The sequence below is a fragment of the Zonotrichia albicollis genome, chromosome 2 (genome assembly GCF_047830755.1).
Source record: "Zonotrichia albicollis isolate bZonAlb1 chromosome 2, bZonAlb1.hap1, whole genome shotgun sequence".
Taxonomy (NCBI): Eukaryota; Metazoa; Chordata; class Aves; order Passeriformes; family Passerellidae; genus Zonotrichia; species Zonotrichia albicollis.
In genome coordinates this window covers 34059954-34080840 of record NC_133820.1, presented here as the reverse complement: position 1 = coordinate 34080840, position 20887 = coordinate 34059954, and the positions used below count along the sequence as shown (strand labels likewise).

The window sequence follows — 20887 nt, the reverse complement described above, 5'->3', positions numbered from 1 at the left end:
TCTGCTTTTCTATTTTATATTCTGATCATTCTCACACAGCTGCTACCAAGTCCTATGTGCTTTGCCTGACACAAATCCCACTGACATGACTGGGAAGAGTCTCTGTGATTTGCTGGGTTCAGCTGCCATTGAGTCATTTGGGGTTCAGTTGTGGATGGGCAATTCTGGATGAGTGTTCTCCAGTGGAGTGAGCACATGCTGGAGTGCTGTGCTGGATCAGAGGTGGGGAGGGCCCTGCACCTCTATGCATAGCCCCTGCCCTCAGCTGCTCACCATGCACTGCACTTGGTGCTCAGCATGTGTCCTACAGGGAGCCATGGGCTCCTGCAACCCAGCTCATGCAAAAGCTCATGCAAAAGCAGGGTGATCACTCCTCATGTGCTGATTTGCTTTGTGGTTGAAAATTGAGATATTTGGCCTAGAGCTTCCCTGCCTGTGTTTTTGCTCTCCAGAGTCACTGGTTTCCCACCAATCAGAGTAACTCCAAGGAGCCAAAGACACCCAAAGGTATCTCTCAATTTACTTTAAGCATTTTATCAGCCAGGGCAAAATGCAAATTCAAGAGCACTAGCAAGGCTGTGCTGCAGCAGTGCCCTGTACCCCAGCACTCAGTGGACCCCAGGCAACTCTGCCCTGGGTGGCCTGGCCACCAAGAGACCATGCAAACCTCAGGGGCATGAAGCATTTGGAAAGGGAGGAGTACTGAGTTCCCAAGGGAACCCTGCTTGACTATTCTATCTCAGAATTTATTCAAGTCTGTTTGAAATGTGCCCACTACCCTGTTTCATCTGAATGCCACAGCAGGGGTATTGTAAGGTCTCTCAAAACTGACAAAAAGAACTAGTTAAATAATTCTCAGAACAGTGCATTTTAACTACTGTATTTTCTAGACAGCTGAGAGTTTTCTGCTAGACCAAATATCAGCCCCAGTACCTCCACGGTACTGTATCTCCACCCAGCCTGTGAGTTTCTGATTGCTGGCTGGAATCTGTTTCTCCCTTCAGTTGATTTCAGTTGCCCACCTAGTCCCAGAACAGGATATGAGAGCTGCTGTATCATAGCAGCCAGATAGGCACCTTCCTCTCAAAGCCCAAACCCCTTTTGGATAGAAACGGGCTGCTTTTCAGGCCTTTTGTCTTAGACTATGGATTAGATTAATCATGACAAAGTTTTCTGACCTCTGGTGTAAAATTTATTTTAAAAAATCTCCTTAATGATAGCAGGATAAGTTTTCTGGCAATACCTATCTGGTCTCCAATTGATCCTTGCTTTTATAGATAATCTGTGTTGATTTTCCCCTGACTCCACCCCTCTCTTGCAAGCGGATCCCCGATGAGTTTGGGGTGCAGTTTAGGAAATATGTAATCACCTGGGGAACCAATAGGAGATAATGCCTGAGTAGCATGTGTTATTTGCAATTTATTTCATCCAATTCATTGGAGCTGTACAAGGAAATGTGTATTTGCCACCTTTCTGAGAGGACTCGAATGCCTGAAGAGCAGAAACTGCCAATGCGTTATGCAGAACTTAGCTGTCATTTGCTTCCTAGGTTTCTGAAGAGTAGGTTCTCCTTGTTTATCCTGCCAAACAGGCCTTCTGCTTCAAAGGATGAGGAAGTAATTCAGAACACATCAACACCCTATCCAAACTATTGGAGACACCTCTGTGCTCTGCAGTTCAGCTTGGGATACAAACTTCTCTGCAACTTGCAGATATTTGAGGTTGGGGCTTTGGCTCAGCTTCTTGAGTTAATGAGGGAAAGTCACTAAGTCAGAAGTAGTGTTGTGCACTTAGCAAAATGGAAACCTGCCAGACTGAAGGGGATGGCAGCTACTTTGCCTGTGACTGAGGAGAGAGGGATTCGACATTTCAGCCAAACAGTTCATTCCTGCCTCCTGTATGTACCATCCATGCTGGTGTTACCTCCTTTGTGGGATTAGGGAGAGGGTAAAGGAGTGCCAGTGTGTACCAGAGGGCCCCAGTACAGCAGCAGCAGTCACATCAGTCCTTTTATCTGCAGCAGGATTTCTCTGCCTTTCTGCCCTGGTCCTGGCCTAGTTGCCATCCCTCCAAAACAGGACTGACCCATCCTTGACAATCAGGAAAGAACAGAAAAATGTACAGATGGTGATGTTAGAAACAATGGAAGTAAAGGGAAGGTCTCTGGGTGTCTTCCTTTTCAGAAGGAGAGAAATGAAGGAAAAGAAGGAGTCACAAGGAGGAGAAGCAGCTTCATAAACAGAAAATATGCCATATCTCCTGTAAACTTCCTCACACAGAGGCCACTCAATCCCCACCTTTCATATCTTTCCCCATCCCACACCACCAGTGCTACCCCTGCCTGCCTTGTCTGCTCCAAGGATGCCCTGAGTTGGGAGTTTGGTTTTGCTACACAGTGTAACAAATAAAAAGATAAATTCCAGTTCCAGTAGATCACTCAACAGGCTTTCACTGATTCTTGTTAGGGAAACTCCTGGCCACTTTGAGATGCTTTATTTAACATTAATATATTATTATCATCATCATCATCCAGCTCTTAGTGTTCTGAGACCAATCACTTAATGTGCATTCCTCCACTTAACTACTTTCAAAACTGAAAACCTGTAATGGTGAGATGTGGCATTCACAGTCTCTGAACAGAGAGGGACATAATTCTCTCTCTCAGATTTTTTCCTGGAGAGGCACAGAGATCAAAACAATTCTTATCTCATTTGCTGCTCCTGTGTTTGTCCCCATGTGGAATGTATTCTGGAGATTGTTTACCCAAGGTGACCAATTGGATCCACATGTGTGGGTCTGGACTCTCGGGCAGAGAATCATGAGTTTTTCAGTTAGGAGAGAAGTTAGAAGCAAGTATGATGTAGCTCTTTAATATAGTATAATGTAATATAAATTTCAAAATATTTATTAAAATAAAGTTTTAATAAAGTGAGCATTCAGCATCCCAAAGCCATGGAGTCAGATGTCAATAATTTTCCTTCTCCGGGGGCACCCTGAAATACAATAGGGAGACAATTTCTTTTAACTTGAAAAAATAGTATTTTGAAAGATTTCCTACTGAAACAATTGCTGTCTTCCCTGTGTTGTTTCAGTCATGTGCAGATCCTGACATATAGATTAGGACTACTGGGAGAAATCCCAAGTACAAGCCATGATGTGAGCAACTTGAAGCAACAAAAGTCTTTCTTTGCTATGGAGAAAATAAATCCCAAGAAGGCTTCTTGGAGAAGGAAGGGAGGGAGGGAATATGAGAGAGAGGAGAATGAGAGAAATAACTCCTAAGAGCACATTTAAGCATTGAATTTCCTGACTGATAGTGTTTCATTTCATTGCTCTGCTTTTAAGAATTATTTTGTGCAAAATTTTGTCTGAAAGGAGAGAACTTATTTTCTGTGTACTAATCTTCAATTAGTACAATTCTGTGTACTAATCTTCAAATGTAGTGAGGTAGCTTGCAGTCTTCTCTCCTTTCCACTCTGCTACCTGCAAGTGTTAATTGAGTGTGGAAAACAACATTTTCTGTTTGTAATTCAAATGCACAAAGATAAAAGCAGAAAGGCAGAAAATTACAAAATCACTGTATTCTCTTAGCACAGAAACAGCGTGATCCCTAGTTAATTTAAGTAATCACAGAAACACAACTTCTATTTTAAGCAGATATTTAAGTCCTGCTGATTCAGTATTCAGCCCAAGTGCAAATGACTTTTGTGGAATGAAGCTTGCGCTGAACTGGATCCACTTAGTAAAATATTTCAGTCTGCTATTTGAGGGAGGAAAGAAGAATCTGGTCAACTGTTGGAAATGCCTCTGTAGCAAAATCACTTCTGTACTGATTGACTGTTCTGTTTTCTAGGGAATTTTTAAGGGTTTTTTGTGAGAAAGTACTACTGTGACATAGAAGGTTGCTCTGGAGAAAAGCTACAGGAGTATATACACATAATTGCCTTTTTTGAAAGTAGCATACTACCTAGGATTTCCTCAACTGTACCACAAAACATTAACATCCTGGAACTGATATTTACAATTTTGAATTCCAGCTTTCCAAGTATAATTAGTGTCCTTGCAAATGTTTTGGTATCAAAGTTGGGACTCACTTTGTGTAAGACAGTCCATAAACTCAGGTTTTTTTTCTCATTTATTATATCCTTTTACAGTGATCGAGATGACAGCTGCAATATTTAATACTAATAAATAGTAAATTGAAATAGCATGTTTAAAGTATTTATTAATTATAATATAGACAAGTTGCTTTCATTTATAATTCACTTTTCTCCTGACATTGTTCTCTTTTTTGCTTAAAGTACCTGTGATTCATATCTTCCATTATAAAAAAACTCACAAATAATTTTACATAACTACAGTGTTTGTCTAATCACACACCAAAACAGGAGGTAGAGGATGTGAAAATCACTTATGACAGATAAGTCACATTAATATTTTGTTCTAAGCTGTGAGAAAAATGAGACAGAAGGAGTGGGAATCAGAACTGATCAAAACTCTTAGCTCTTTATGATCCAAAACCACAACTAGCTATTGAGGTGCAAAATGTTCTTTTTTAAATAAAGTGTGAGAAAGACACAGTTTTGTACTGCAAATTCTGGCAGCACATAATGTTGCAATTATTTTCAATATTTTGAGATGACTGAATCATAACCAAAACTTTGAGCAACACTGAGGTAAAAGCATTTTTATGCTCCTTCACAGACACACAAAAAAAATTAGAAAATAAGCAAAATTGAGTTTGTTGCAGTTGCATCAGAAATGGTGTGCCAAATTTCTACCAGTGACTGAGAGTAACAACAGAAGGATGGGATGTCATGGCATCTTCTTGCCTATTTTTTTCCGTTGTAGTAAATACAGAATCATTGAGATAGTACTCCTGTTAGCTTTATGGGATTTCTGTGCTGCTTAAAAAATCTCGTGTTTTCTGTCCTTGAAAAGAATCATTCTGACTGCCGTTTAAAGGGAATTTACTATTTCAGTATATGTGGGTAACTCAGTCTGTGTATGAAACATAATCTTGCTTTTTGTTCAGAGCACAGTAATTAGGATCAGTCACACAGGGTACACTCTCAAGTAGGTTACCACTCACTATTGGACTTAAGAAACATTACTCACTCCATCTGATGTGATCAGATAATACCATCTATAATCTGACTCACTCTTGGGTGAACAAGGTGTTCTGTTTTCTAGGCCCTGGGCATTCTCTTTTTATTCCTTCTTCTTGATCTGGTACCCAACAAAGCACTCAAGTCAGCAAAATAGTAAACCTCCTTCATGAGCTTGTCAGCAGCCTCACCTTGTGGGAAATGATGGGCTTTTTGTGGTACCTGATGGAGGCAAGCAGGGTCCTTGAGGGAGGTCTGTGCACTATCAGAGTTTCCAGCTTCCCTGTCTGCACCACGGGGGCTTCAATATGGACCTGACAGACACTTCAGCCTGCCAGGCCCCACTCCAGCAAACAGTGGGGAAGGATCTAAGCATCCACATGGAGACCTGTATTTTGCCATTTAGAACAACTTCAGTGCAGTTGTATGTGTGCTGTAAAGTCCACCAGTTACTCTTAAGGACTGAAGTGAAGCCATGTTTCTCATCATGAGTGTGAATTAGGTAGATAAACTGCTCAACACCACTTGTTTGTTCTTCTGGTTTATGAGCAGGGGCCCTGTTCCTACCCACTCCCTACCAAAATCTGTCTTTTCCTCAGATGATAACAAAAGTAGCTGTTTAGTGCATACTATGCTGGGCTGGGCTGCATTTATGCCACTTTTTCATGCTGTGTAGGAGACACTAAACATGGAAAGTGAACAGGCACTTTATGGACAAATGGTGAAAATTTAAGAACTAAATGGGTGCTCTTGACCAGACAATTCCTGAGGACCTTATTCAGAGAAATATGTGTCTGAATAATTAGGAACCAGCACAATGCTTTCAGTATCTAGCTGTAAAGGTGCTCTCTTAAGCCAATAAAAGAAAGTTCTCCTTTTTCTCAATTTTTAATTTGCCTCATCATACCCAAGGAATTTTCTATCTTAGTTTATGCAGTACTTTGGACTTATTCTATAGGTATAAAACACATTTTCTATAATCCATCAAACATCAGTAACTTGATTCTTCATGACTAGGCTATCAGAGGCTACTGGGGTGTGATTGCAACTTGTTTGCAAATAGGTATAGTTGCTATATTTTGTTTAGTCCATGAAAATTCAATAATTTAGTATTTGCTTGCCAGGCAATGTGTGAGATCTGTGCCTGGAGGTAAACACAAGCACATGGGGTAATGGTACTCAGTTTCTTACTGGAACTATCACAAGATGTGTTTCTTGTTAATAGTGGCTTGTAACTGATAAGCTTTTCAGGCGTTTCAGTGAAAGTAATTCCTCCAAAACCACCTCCCCAGAAAAGGTTTGTTGGCACACGCTGAACTGCAATTAAGGAGCAGGCCTCTGAGGGCCAAGAAGATTATAAGGAGGTATTATTGGTCCAGACAGAAATTTTGCCAGGCCTTCAGGACAGAGTTTTGTATCTCTGCATGTTTATCTGTGGTATGTTTATACACCATGAACTTGGACAGAAATTCAAATTTATGATGAAATCTAAACTTCTGTTAGGACTACTGAACTTTTGCCTTGAAATTTTTCCTGATTCTAACTAACAGATAGAAGGATTTGCAGCCAAGACTAGCTGTTTCTGGGAGAGGTACTTGTAAAAGGACACAGTAGGTATAAAGGGCATGGTGTAATTTAGTCAGGTTATTTGTGTGTGCCTCTTAAAGAAAAAAAAAAGAAAACAAGGGAAAAAAAAAAGAAATTAATGTAAACTTTCCAGTTCCTTACTGATGCCAATCTCAACAAACCAATTCTTTATCCATTCTGGAATTTTTATCAGCTTAGTCTCATAAGGAAAAATTAAGTTAAATGCACATTTTTTTATATAATCTAATAAAAAGTTAGAACCCATAATTTGCTAATATATCATGCAATGACCCATGTGCTCTGTTTATCACAGGTATAGGTAGTGTTCTTTCCCTGACTGGCACCAGGCAATTCTTGCTGCTTTGTTAATTTGTTTGGCTAAATTCCATGACCCACATCACATCCTTTTATGTAATTTCTCTCTAAAAGTTAGGGAGAGCCATAAGGACTATGCCAACTTCTGTAGTGCGTATTTGAAAGAATGATCTGAACTCCATAAATGTAATCCAGATGAAAAATATCAGGGCAGAGAACAAATTTGACTGTCATCTGCACACTATATATGTGCAGAAACAAACAAACAAAAGTAAATTCTATCTTTCTGGGTATCTGATGATACCCAGATAACTGAATATAGAACACTCTATACCTTTAACTTTTTGCAAATGGAAAAAGCCTAAAGGAGATGAAATTGCCAAACAGTTACTACATTGTCATTATAGAATCTTAAATCATAAAGAAAAGGCAAAACTTTTCTGTTCAAGTCTCCAGAGCACTAAGTTGATGAAGTAATTAAGCAGGCATCTCATTTATTTTTGACAGTAAGTGTCAGATGTTGAGCTGTGTATGTGATTAGATTCTTTACTGAATATGGGCTCATATTAAAGTGGTGGAAATGCCCCCACTTAAATATGAGCCCATATTCAGTAAAGAATTTACTATTTAGCAAGGATCAAAATACCAATGACAGGAAAGTATGGCTGGTGTTCTTTTTCACCATACTTTTCCTCCTAAATAAAATCAGAGTAATAAAACATACTGTGGTGGTTTGACCAGGAAGAAGTGGGAATTCTGTGGTCAAACCAATGGATGCTCGGAGTTTGATATTGGCACCTGGTGTGACCAGTGCGGTTTGGACACACCTCCGAGAATACATAGGGGTTAAAAAGCAGAGCTTCGGCCCTGAAAGGCCTCTTGGGACTTTGAGGGACAGAGGTCGGATCTCCCTCCCCTGTCCAGCCGCTGCTGCTGGGCGGGGGAGGGGCAGCCATGTGGTAGGCCCGGGGCCTGGACAGAGATGGGGGGTGAGAAGGCCCTCGAAGATGGAAGGGTGGAGGAGCCCCAAGAGACATCGGGCAGCCATGCCTCCCCCCAGGAGGGCGAGAGAGGGAGAGTCGGCGTCTGAATGTGATAGCAGCCAGCCCAGGAGGAGAAAAGGGGGAGAAGGGTGCAGCCCGGCGGGCCGGAGCAGCAGCAGCGTGTGGGAGTGCCGGAGTGCTCCAGGACAGACAGAGACTGAAGTTTTAACCCCTTTCTTTCATGACTGGGGCCTTGCAAAAATGCTGATCCTCCTCAGAGCTGAATAAGAAGGGAAATAGGAGAGGCGATGAGACAAGGACCTGGCCCGAAGAATGTGGAGATGACTGAGTGGTGAGAGATGATTGGAGTGGCCTTTTGGCTGGACTTTTCTTGTGGCCATGGACTCAGTTTGTTCCTGTGACACAGAGACTGCACTAGGGGGAGGCAGTGCCTCAGAACCAGGAGGGTTCATCGTGGGGACCCCTCGGCCCCAGGGGGTTGGAAAAATATGGGGGGATGTCCCAAAGCAGAGACTGTGCCTTTTTGGAGTGAGACAAGGCATCCTTAAAAGACAGCCCTAGAAGCAGCTCTGGTCCATGCCCAGTGGTGAGAGCACTGAGCATGGAAGGAAGATGTCACAAGCGGCAAAAGGACTTTTCCGGGCGGTGCCGAGTGACATTGGAAGCACATGAGGTTTCAGCGTGTTTCCAGGGGAAGCCTATGGAACAAGAAGGACTCCTCTCCTCTTCATGAACTGAAGTTTGAGTATACTAAAGGGTGGTGCCAGGCTGAGCAGCTGGTGATTTGGGAGAATGTATGTGATTGGGAAATTCTGGTGTTGGGGAGGAGGAAAGTGGTTTTTGTAAGGTTTTCAATTTTTTTTTCCTTTTCCTTATAGTTTTTTCCTATTTTCCTGTAGTTTAATTAATAAAGTGTTCTTTATGTTTAAGCTGGAGCCTGTTTTCCTTATTCCTGGTCACATCTCACAGCAGACCCCAGGGAGAGGGTGTTTTCATGGGAGCACTGGCTCTGTGCCAGGCTCAAACCATGACATTTTTATACTTAGGTTGGGAGTAGGAAATGAAAAGGAACATGGTGTAATTTATCAAAAAGGAGAAATGTTATATTTGTGCATTTTATCACAGAGGAAAATGCTTTCAGGTTTACCAAGGAAAAAGTAGAGAAATGTTCAAAATGCTCCCCTTGGAAGTAAAATGCCTACATGGACTGTAAAGTATGACCTCCTCTTCATTCCCCTTAGGGATTCATGCGGTTTATTGTTTGTTCCTTTTAAGGCAAGATTCTAGGAGTTTCCCATTACAGGCAAGAAGGAGAATTCCTCTCCATGCTAATATAGTACCTAATAAGCTCATGCCATTGGCTTATTTGGTCATCTTTACAGTAGTACCTAAATATTCACATATTTATCTTCACAGTACCTTGTAAGATAGGGAAGAGGTACTATTCCCATTTTGTGGCTGGAATGAGGCTAAGTCCTCTCCCCAAGGCTGGTCAGGAGATGTGTAAGAGATGTGGGACATAGGAAGGAGGTATTTCCTCTCTCAGGGTACTGCCTTAGTGGGTCTGCCTTCCTTTCTACAGGAACATGGAGCCTTATCCAGGAGTAGCAGCACAAACACTGCTTGTGTTTGAAGGAATAATGACACATCCCACCTCTTGAACTGTGTTGTACTTGGGATATGTCCTTGTGAACTCAGCCAGATCTCATGTTCCCCTGCCCCTTGACTCCCTAACCCCAAAAAGCAATGCCTCCACTTTGCCAAGCACTGAATTATTTTTATCTTATGAGTGTACTTTGCCGCTTAAAACTTACAGCACATACTGTGTTTCTATCATGCTTGGAATTTCTGCTCTGAAGTTTCATCCCTTGAAACATCCCGTTTATGTAGGTGGTACTTACACACGTTAGGCTCTCAGCTGTACAGCTGTGAAGATTAAAAGCTTTAAAGAGACAGCAGCTGTAAGGTGAGTTGTATGACGAGTCAGCAACAATGTTCAGATGTCAGGCATGAGTCATGCAATAAACATGGCAAGTACATTGAATATTTATAATTAATAACATGGGCTGATAAGAATGATGACATTGAATAAATACAGAATGATATGGGCTGGAAAAGACCCTAAAGAACCCCTAGCTCCAGACCCCCTGCTACAAAACATTGAAAAATTCCTCAAATGTATATAGTAAGAGATAGCACAAGCACTGCAAAATAAAGTAAGTACTTTCAATTAGCTGAAGTCCTACAGACAGCAACAGGAATCTCTGCTTAGTTACATTTCCATTTGAATGGAAACATAACTAAGCAGAGATTCTGTAAATATTTCAGCTATAAAAAGCCACAGAAGGTCCAGGCTTTGATGATTCCCTGAGAATAAAAATATTTACTAATTCTAAAAATAGATACCTCCTCTGACTTAACAGAAAGATTTTGGTAATAGAATGTTTTTAATCACAGTTCTAATACATCTGAATTTATGAAGATGTGTAGAAAGCACAGATATTGAATAAATATGGATTGTAAGATGCTGGCCAGCAGAATGGAAATGGTCTTTTTAAGTCTAAATCAGATGTGTATCATTTTAGATTAATTAAGATAAATTCAGGATGATATTAGTTCATTCATTTCATTTTACTTTTCCATAAACATAGAATTGAGTCTGATGTCTGCCTTTTCAGGAGGTAGCAAGAAGGATTTTGATAGAATGGGATGGAGTGGCTAAATCTAAATTGTTCTACATATTGTAGCCATCTGAACATGGCAATATAACTTCTCCGTTCTAGAGTTCAAACTACAATTAGTACTAAAGTCAAACTTACGTGCATGTGGAAGAACTCCATAGGAGTTAGGCCTACTTACTTTTATCCTTGGTATTTTAACCTGAATTAATGTGAAGTAATATGCTACAATAGTTGTAAAATCACTTTATAGGTAAGTTCCACCCTTGTTCTGGATAACATCTTGGTGATATGTCAGTCAAAGTGATCTATAAACTTTTAACTTCCAACACGGATATAACTTTACCCATAGAAAATTTCTGTGTTGTATATGATAGAAAATAAATCCGTCCTCTGTTTCCATGACTCAAAGTGTGGAGAATTTAACAGACTTAAACACCTTCACTGGTGTCCAAGTCATAGGGAGATGGGGGGATCATAGAATCTTAGAATGGTTTGGGTTGGAAGAGGATCCTGAAGATCATCTGGTTCCAATGCCCCTGCTGTGGGCAAGGACATCTTCAACTAAAGCAGGTTGCTCGGAGCCCCATCCAACCTGGCCTTGAATTTCCTTGGGACTTAAATATTTCCTAGGAACTTACATTTTATTATTGATTTCATGTGGGACCTCAGAATTATAATCTAAAGCTATGCAAGCACAGAGTTAAATGGAACATTTAGCTTTTGGAAACTGGAAAAATACAAGCCATTTCCTCCCTCAAAAACTGACAAATGCAAACAAAAGCATGAAATTACTTACCATCCTCAGCAGCTGGTTAATGCCTTTAATTTCTTAGGCAGTAATAGTACAAGATTGACTGGGATAAGTTTTACATCTGGCAGACATTAAAAAGATATTTCAGATCTTAGCAGGATAGTTGGCAGTTTTAGTAGATAACATATTTGCTTACGAAAACAGTAAAACAAAGGATATGTTATTTTAATTTAATACTGGACTTGACAGGGATGATGTCTGATGAAGGAAGATGGGTCAGATTTGTATGTGACTGATCAATATAGCTGTGTTAGAGATCAAAACTAGCAACAGAATTGCACAGCTATTAACATTCTCTTTTTATATCATTATTTTCAGGTGCATTTTTATTGGGGAAAGAAGTGAAAAAATATCTGAGGACAGATATGGGATGATAATGACCAAAGATGGGGAAAATAAGATATGCTCTGACTCCCAAAAATCACAAGAGAAAATGAGTATTTCATTCTCCTAAAATGAGCTCTTCTTCAGAGAAAGATAACCCTGTGGGTTAATTTCCCCCCAGAGATGAACTCTCCATTACTTAGAGGTATGAATTCTTGCAGAGGTCACCATTTCATTTAACATGAGTATCTTCAGCGTAGGAAATGAAATGTGGTTTTCAAGAAGACATTTATCACCTACATGGTAGATCCAATTCTTAGACTGAAAAAAGATGGATACGTTAGGCAGAACATGTAGAGATATGCTGTCAACTTATCTTCAGCTGCCTTGGTTTGCCTGAGAGCACACAACAAACAACCTTGTTAGGTTAGATGCAGGGTCCACCTTCCACAGAAGTTGTACCAGACAGCAGGCAGGGCATTTAACAGCTCTGTGCTAGTGTCTTCCCATCTACAGAATGATTATATTAATATTTACACACCTCATAGTGGAAGCTGGAAGATATTAATGAACATGTGTAGTTATTTAAAGCTCTTGGACTGAAAGGTGTGCCAGAGATCCAAGATATTCAGTAATATTATTATTTCTATACCCAGATGATTTGTTCACGCGTTTGCCACATGCCAGCACAGAAACCTACTGGATGCAATGCAGTGTTGGACAGTTGCTCAGATGAGGTCAATGGTATAAATAACAGTTATAACTGGCAGGGGGCTTTGGAAGATCCAACCATCCTAAGACTTTATTACAACTCTCTGGCCATATAGAACACAAATCAGCTTCAGTTTATGATTCTATTAGCTCCAAACACACCAAGGAATGATCTGGGAATTCACTCCAGCAGTATGCAATCTCCACCTCCACCTTGGACTGAAAGCTCAGTGTGAGCCAGCAGAAAATACAGTTTTAATTTGCTGGATAATAAGGCAAATGTTGTTATTTGGAACTTCTAGCACAGGCACCTGCTGACAGGTGGCATTAAAAGGGTAGTGACACTGCTAGATACATTGTAAACAGGGCAGAAGCAAAATCTGATCCTTGCTGAAGTCAAGGAAAGTTTTGCCATTGACTTGAAATATGCCAGAATTTCTCTTACAATTGTTATTGATTTATATGTGTATCTACAAGGTTATGGGTAGTTCATGAAATATTTATACACTGACAGATATCCACAGCGTCAAATAATGGGGATGTTGAGATACCAAAGGAATATTATTAGCATAATAAATATCTAGTAGAGAAAAAAGATAGATCACACCTTACATTAAAAACAGATTGATTCCAGAGTTTGCTATCATCCCAAAACAAAAGTCATAAACCGGGCCATTCAGTGGTGTTAGGGAAAAGCACTTTTCAATGCTTAGTTAGTTTGTAATTTCTAGTAACAAAACATCATCCAAGAATATGGGGAAAGAATTCCTGTGCATTTACTTTGTGCAGCAAACACATCGACTGACTCCTCTTTAAATTTTTGCAAATCCATGGGCTTCGATGGAGATCATAAATATTTTATGCAAAGCAAGCTCTGAGGAGAACCAGCTCTGTGTTTTGCTCCATGTATTTTGCCAAGTGTCTCTTTCTTCCTCTGTATTTTAGTATTGTCAGTCTCCCATAAGTGTCTAATTTTTTTTCTTGAAGATATATTAAAAAAAATTTGCAGCTTCTAATAACCTGCCAATAAAACCTCTGCAGCTGAGTCTGCTAAAACACTTGTTTAGTCTCTAAAGTAACCAAATTTGCATACAGGGTTTTGAGAGTGCTGGGGCAACATTTCTCTTCAAGTAATTTTTTCCAACAAAATCTCAGAATGTTTGTTCAAGAGGTTGGTTTGACAGATGAACTTTCACAAACTGAAAAAATCTAGACTGGTTGTGTCTTTCCAGTGTCTATATCACTAGTTAAACACACAGATGTGTGATTTAGGTGAGGTTTCTATGTAAAGCCTGGACAAGAGCCTGACACCTTGTTTCAAAGCATGCACAGTCAGCCATCAACCAGCAACAGGCAGCCCATCTGCTGTAATGCACCATGGTGAAGTACTTAATACTTCCATTTTGGTGAGTAAAGCAGAATGAAAGATTGTGTTCACATAAGGAATGGAAACTGAGTTGACTCTGGAAATTTTTTTCCAGAATGGCTATTGCAAAGTGACCCTATGACCACAGCAAAGGCATTAGACTAAATAGTCTGTGTTGCTGTGGTTCCTCTGGTAACAGCAGCTGCTGTCCTGTCACAGTGAACCTAGGGTAGGTGAATTCACCAGTCCAATTTCAGACAAAAATTTGTGGGTAACATACTGGTACTTAGGAAAACATAATATGACAGCTTGCAGACAGAAGAACCCTGTGGCTTCTGTTTTCTTCCTCCAATGTAATTAGTAGTGGGAGATTCAAAAGGTGACTGTTTTAAAGGGAAGTGTAACTATGATCAAGTGTCACTCTGCAACATGCAATACACTGCAGGTAACACAATTCCACCTGCTTGTATCTGATGCAATCACATCACATGTCATAAAGTCTTTCAAGTTTCAATAAGTACTCTGTTTATTTTTTTCTGCTTTATAGTATTTTCTTCCTAAATCTACCTCTAGATCCTGTAATACTCTTAACATATCTGCAAATCTACTACAGTAGCTACTTTATCTAAATAACAAGACTCCCCCTTTACTGAGGAATTAAGTAACCTTTGTTGGCAGAAGTCTGCTAGAGTGCTTAATTCTGTAAAGGTTGTGCAAAACCCAAGCTAAACTATTGAAAGAATGTTTCAAAAAAATCAGAACTGAAGGTTTTCTCTGTTGCAGAGCAAATAAACTTCCATTAGCTCTTCAAAGCAGACCTCATTGTTCAACGTCTGTGAGGCAGCTGTTGCTTTCTCAGCAGAAATGCCTGTCATTCAGTTTAAACTGGTCCTCTGACTTTTTTCACTGCATCAAATGGTATCAGCAGAAAACTCTGTGCTCTACATGACCAAGAAAGAATTCTATGATATTTTAATTAAGTCTTTCTTTACAGCAGAAAACTGAGAGTGACTTGAGGTTATCCTGATTTGGCTTACACATGGATGCTGTTGCTTCTCTCAGCCTCATCAAGTGTTTGATTTCAGCGCCTCTCATGAAAGAATTCAGGGAGTGATCAGTACAAGTCAACATGAGCAATATGCTTAAGGTCACTCTTCAGGTCTCATGAATTGCTATTGCTCAGCAGCAAACCAACACTGCTGATATGAGCAGCCCAATCTCATTTCCACTTGATGGAAAAGCCTGTGAATCAATAGTATAACAACAAATGTATGTGAAGGTGTAAAAAGCTCACTGGAAACAGCATTACCAGGTAGGCTGCTGGTTTTCAGTCAGGATTTAAAAACAGGGAAAGGGTATTGCTTCCTTTGGGACCATGCTGACATACCACAACCAGAGAAATGAAATGATGCCTTTGCTCTCAACAAAATGAAATGCCCAACACTGTCAGCTGTGTAGTAATGCTGGTTAGAGCTGAAGACAACTTTCAGCCACAAGACTTTCTAGGGTAAGTGTTCAGGTTTCGTTACTACCAACTTTCATTACTACCAACTTTGTTACTACCTAACTTTCCTCAGTTAGGAAAACAAAGGAAAATTGAAAGAATTGTTTGCCTGAAGGTTCCCAGCAAGTCACTGGCAGTGCCAAGCTTAGGTCTTGTTGCTGAGCTCTGTGTAGAGCCAAGTATCTCTTTGAATAGAAATGTTAGCAGCCAAGTTTCATTCCCATTGGTGGAAAAAGTCCAATTCATGTCAATTCATAACTTGGCTTAGGTCATGACTAGATACTAAGTAATAAATTGTCTTTTTTTTCTTTTGCATCATTCAATTCTGTACTAAAAAGCGGACTCAGACTTCATCTTTGTAGTGTGGTTAAACAACTGGCATATACATATCAAATTAGTATACATTAGTGTACAGGTCTCAGCTTTTTCATTTTCCAGGGATTTAAGTAAATTCCTTATCTATTGATGTGCTGATCATTTATAAAAAGAGAATACAAATAGGTAACCTGTGTGGTTAAGCAGTATGCGTATGCTACTGAGACATAAAATTTTGAAGGTGCAGTAATTTCGAGTATTTCTAGCATGCCTAGCTTAAATAAAAAGAAAAAATCCTTAAATCTTAGTTCTCTTTCCCAATCCTTTAAAAAAATGTAACCTTCCCTTTGAAGGACTGGTGGTATCAGATATTAGTGAGTTAAACTGGGCGTCTTTTGTTTAAAGTTGTTAATGTCTATCTTATCTGTTCTATCCTATAATTTTCAATTTATCAACAGTGTGTAGTAATATGTTTGATTCATTAGAAGAGAAAAAAGGATGGCAAAAGCAAGTAAATATGTCAGTTAAACCCCACTAAAATTAAATCACCTCAGTTTGTTTGTCTGGTAAGAACTGGGCTCTCATTAGGTGAACTAAGGCCAGCTTGATTCACCACCAAAATGCGAATCTGGATCTGACATTGAATTTGCAGATGTGCATAAGAGAAACCCCTTGAGTCTTGAAATAATTGACTTTAAGGAGAGGCAGGGAGAATGTAAGCAGTGTTGTTAAGCAGAATGAAGGCAATCAATTACTGTCATTATTACTGAAATCAGTATCAGTTTGACATCATGTTGATTTTTGCATTATTTTGTCTAAATGAAGATTATTTTTTCAAATAATTTAGATTACACAAATCCAGGATATTTCTGAACAATCTTCTTGCTTATAAACAACAAAAGGAAGTGATGTCATACATTAAGTTAATAACTAAGTGAAGCTTTTGTGTGTGCAAAAATTTCAGTTTTAGAGCTTTCAGGGGAGAATGAGGTATAAGCACTGAAAGAAAACCAGCATAAATTGGAGTGAAAAGTGTTGAAAACATCAAGCATATATTGAAAACCTCAAGCACGTAATTATATGCTGTCTTTGTAGAGAATGCTTTCTAATTGTAAATTTGGGCATTTGGAGGCAATCTTAAAAACAATGCTGTAGTGAAAAAACAAGACAATGTCTCTCTTTCTTGGCTGTCTATTTAAGTAGGCTGTCATAGAATCAAGCCCTCTTAGCAGAGCTTTTCCATGTGTTTTCTGTTTGGTGGAAGTTTACATACAGGCTGATACAGAAGTGCAATAACTACAATTGAATTATCCGTGTCCAAATTAATTTACGCTTTCTGTTCTCTGGTATTCAGTTGAGCCACAGAGCATCTTTTGGGTCATTCAGATCCATAACAGCCCTTCTAATGGGAGTGATGTACTTTACATGTCAACACAGACTAACATATGTGGCTCATATTTTTTCTCTTGGAATGCAAGACCTAAATAATACTTGGCTTTCATTTAAAGACCCATCTACTGATGCCTGATGGAAACATTTTTAAACACTCAATTTAGAGATAATTTTGCTCATATATTATGGATCCCTTCTATTCCTCTTTTTCTAGCTTAAACTAGCAGGGGAAAAAAAAAGGCTTTTGTCTGATTAAGATTTCAGTCTTGCTTTATTTATGACACCAAGGTGCTGGAATTTGCAGAGCAATCCATGACACTATCACAAAAAGAAAATCACACCTGTTTTTTAGAAGTAATGAACATTTATGTCTCACCTTCCTTACTTTTTTTAAAAAAGTAACTCTAGCATTGGGCATGATACAAATGATGACAGTATGCCCAAGTTTAAAAGGTGTCTGATCCTCAGTTTGAAACACTTTGAGGCCATTTTGTTCTCAGAAATGGTTGGTCCGTACTTGATGAAGCCTATGACAGCCTTGCGCTGTCTCCAGCTGGGCATTTGGAAAGCCAAATATCCAAAATCCCTCTTTCCTCTGAATGTGTATTCCAGTCATTTGATGTGTGTGGAATTTGAAGTAGCTAAATATGTGCCCATAGACTGAATGACTGATTGCAAGAAGAAAAATTGAAATCATTTTTATAATTATCAGTGATTGTTCAAATGAAAAGTAAGTTACAATTTGAGAACTGAAACCAACCTAAATAAAAGATTGCTAAGAAACTCTGTGAACGCAAGCTTGTCTTTAACAAATGTTATCAGTTTTACTATCGCTGTTACCAAGATTGTGGCAAGTGGTCATGAATTAGGGCAATTAGCCAACAGAAAACTACTGTCTTGAGTTAAAAAACTAGTAAATGCTGTGTTTTGTAAAGTAACATCTGCTTTTGCCAGAACAATCCCTAAAGAACTTTAGAAGGAAAAAAGCATGTGCTGCAAAAGAGAAAGAAAAGGGTCAATTATCCAGTAAGCAGGGTACACTTAGAGTGTCTGGGCTTTTTGCTTTTCTATTAAATTTTCCAAAAATTCTTCACAATTCATAGTGCTGCCTATAATGTCAGGAAAAGCGCTATTTAAGCCCTGAGATATGGTATAAAGGATTTTGCATGTTTAATCCATGGAATGGGGAAAACAAAACTTGTAATTCTTAAAAATATAGTAACCAGGAACAAGTAGCCTCAGGTTTATGAGCCTTTGCATTTATCAGCCATCAGGTGGACCCCCCCTCAGCCACCTCAAGCTAATGTTGCATTGGTATTATGTCCTTCCAATCAAAATGTTCCTTTGTGCATATCTCAAGCACTGCTGCCTACAGCCCAAACAATGATTGCTTGTTTGCTCCATGTTTACAAAATTCTTTATCAAGGTACGTACAGCTTAACCACAGAGCTTTGGCCAACATTTTCCAAATGTCACTGCCTAAAGCCTGGCTTCTTTTCAGAGATGCTGAGCATCAAAATTTTCAAGAGACTGGGAGAATGAATTTTTGTGCTCAGCTGTGGCTAAGCACAGATATAAGCACCTTGGTCCAGGCATTCAGTATTTTTGTTTAGGGTTATGGACTAGATGTAACAAGGCTGAGCTACAGACCTTCTACCATATGCATACAAGGTGAATATTTAGGGTACACTAATTATCTGTTACAATCATCTTGCAGGTATTTTTCATTCTGCCTTTCTTCAGAGGAAATTGTACGTACTGATTATCTATCAGACTGAGTTCCTGCATGTTGACATGAGTCCTCTCTGCATGACTTGCAGAAGGAGTGACTGGAAGTACCCTTGCCTTATGCCTGCTGACCTGAAAAAGTTATTGTTTTAGGACCATAAATATTGTGTAAACGAGGTTAGTACAGAGATCAGCATGAGAGTTATTTGATTTTTTCACCTTACTCTTTCTGGACTGGATAATTAGAAGAAAAAAAAAATTCACTCCAGTCTGCACTGAGTCCCTGGAAATCTAAAGCAAATCACTAATAGCCAGCCCTATGTGCATGGGATCAGATCTGTGCCAGAAGTATGATGTACAGGGGTCAGGCTTTATAAGGTCAAGTCTAGATTAACTGTTTTATGGAACAGCATTAAGCAACAAACTTCTCTGTTGAGTCATTCTGAAAGAAGTGAGGCTAAGTGAAAGGGAAGACTGACTTCAGATTTCATGTCTGAAGCCATCAGAGGTCAGGTTCAATGCAAGAAATGTAAAGTAGAATTCATATAAATGTGACTAACTTCCACGATTCAAGCATGTTCTTAGCATAGCAGTGTAAGGATAGGGAAATGTTCATGGTAAAATGTTATTTCAGATTTCAAAGTTTGCTTCACTTCTGTGACGAGTTTTGATCTCCTTTTATTATATTTTCCTGCAAAATTTTCTTATTTGTGTTAAAGGAACACTCTCTCAAAGTCACATGGTAGGAATAAGCCTTTCTGAAGACACAGATTCTTATTCTTCATATGTTCTTACTTTCATTTAACTTCAAACTTCAAGCATCACTATTCTCCTAATAAATTTATTTGTCTTTCATGTTCTTCTAGGCAAGTGGCTTCATCACAGAAGGAAGTTCTACAAGTAAGGCACCTTTGAAGTTTAGGTCCCCTCATGCTTAGGTGGCAGCTCTGGGGTGGTTTTAGGGTTACAGTTTCAGTCCAAAGTATGTATGTTGCAGTTAAGCACCGTTATATTCTCTAACATGTAATTTAACAACTTTTTGTAAGATAACCTGAGATTTTTTTTTTACATTGTCCATGCTAATAGATTTATCTACTCCTGCCTTCCAAAAATAAAGTCAGAGGAAATTATTCCTTATTTTGGCTGAGAGAGAAATAATCTCATGTTTATTTATTACAGTGCTTATGTATGGGCAGATGACACAAACTAGCCAAAGCACTGGAAGTTCATTTCCTAGCTGGCTACCGGCCACTTCTCAATGTGCAAGTGTCCTGACTCCTGTGTGAAATTAGGCCTAACTTTACTCAGTTTTGTCTTAAGAGATAATTTTCAGCTACTTTCGGGGAGCTTATAGAAGCTTGTACAGATATTAACTAGCTTTAAATGATTTTAGTAACTTGGAACTTGCACAGCACTTGAAAAACACTAAAAAATGTTCTTGATACTGAATAAATAACATTAACAGACCATGAAAAACAAAGATACAGGAAGAAACTAGAAGAATTGTGATGATGGAAAACACTTGCTAACTCCTCCTTAGTACTGAGGTACACCTGTTGTCTCACTTGGCCCTTCCCACAGCCTGTTAAGTATGGTGTATTATTTCCATCTCCCTGTCCTTACACTGGTTCAGGAGCTGGATGCAGGAGGACTGTTTTCATATTTTGTGCTTGCATTTCTATGTAAATATGTTTTAATAAAAAAAGATCTGGGGTCATTGTTTTTGTTTTTAAATGCAAAAATCATGTAGTCTCTTGAGGACATCTAGTTCTTAATGAAAAATACCATATCTGAAAGCTGGCAAAACAGCAACAAGGATTTTTCTCCCCACTGTGCTTCTTTTTGTGGCGTTGTCCTCGTTATTGGTAGAGCCAAGAAGTTACAGCCCTATTGGGGCCATTTTGGAGCTGGTTGTAGCTTCCTACACCTCCTTCTTCCAAGTGGTAAGTGCTCTTGACTCTTGTTATATTTTTAATACTCTTTTTTTTTTTTTTCTCTGTTACACTTAAGGAGACAGTGAAAATGGAAATATGAATTTCAG

General features: G+C 39.2%; 1 protein-coding gene across 2 annotated transcripts in view; it reads right to left on the bottom strand.

Moving 5' to 3' along the window:
- COL8A1 (collagen type VIII alpha 1 chain) overlaps positions 1–20887 on the bottom strand; it is an 89045-nt gene that overhangs the window by 32725 nt on the left and 35433 nt on the right. The window lies entirely within an intron of this gene.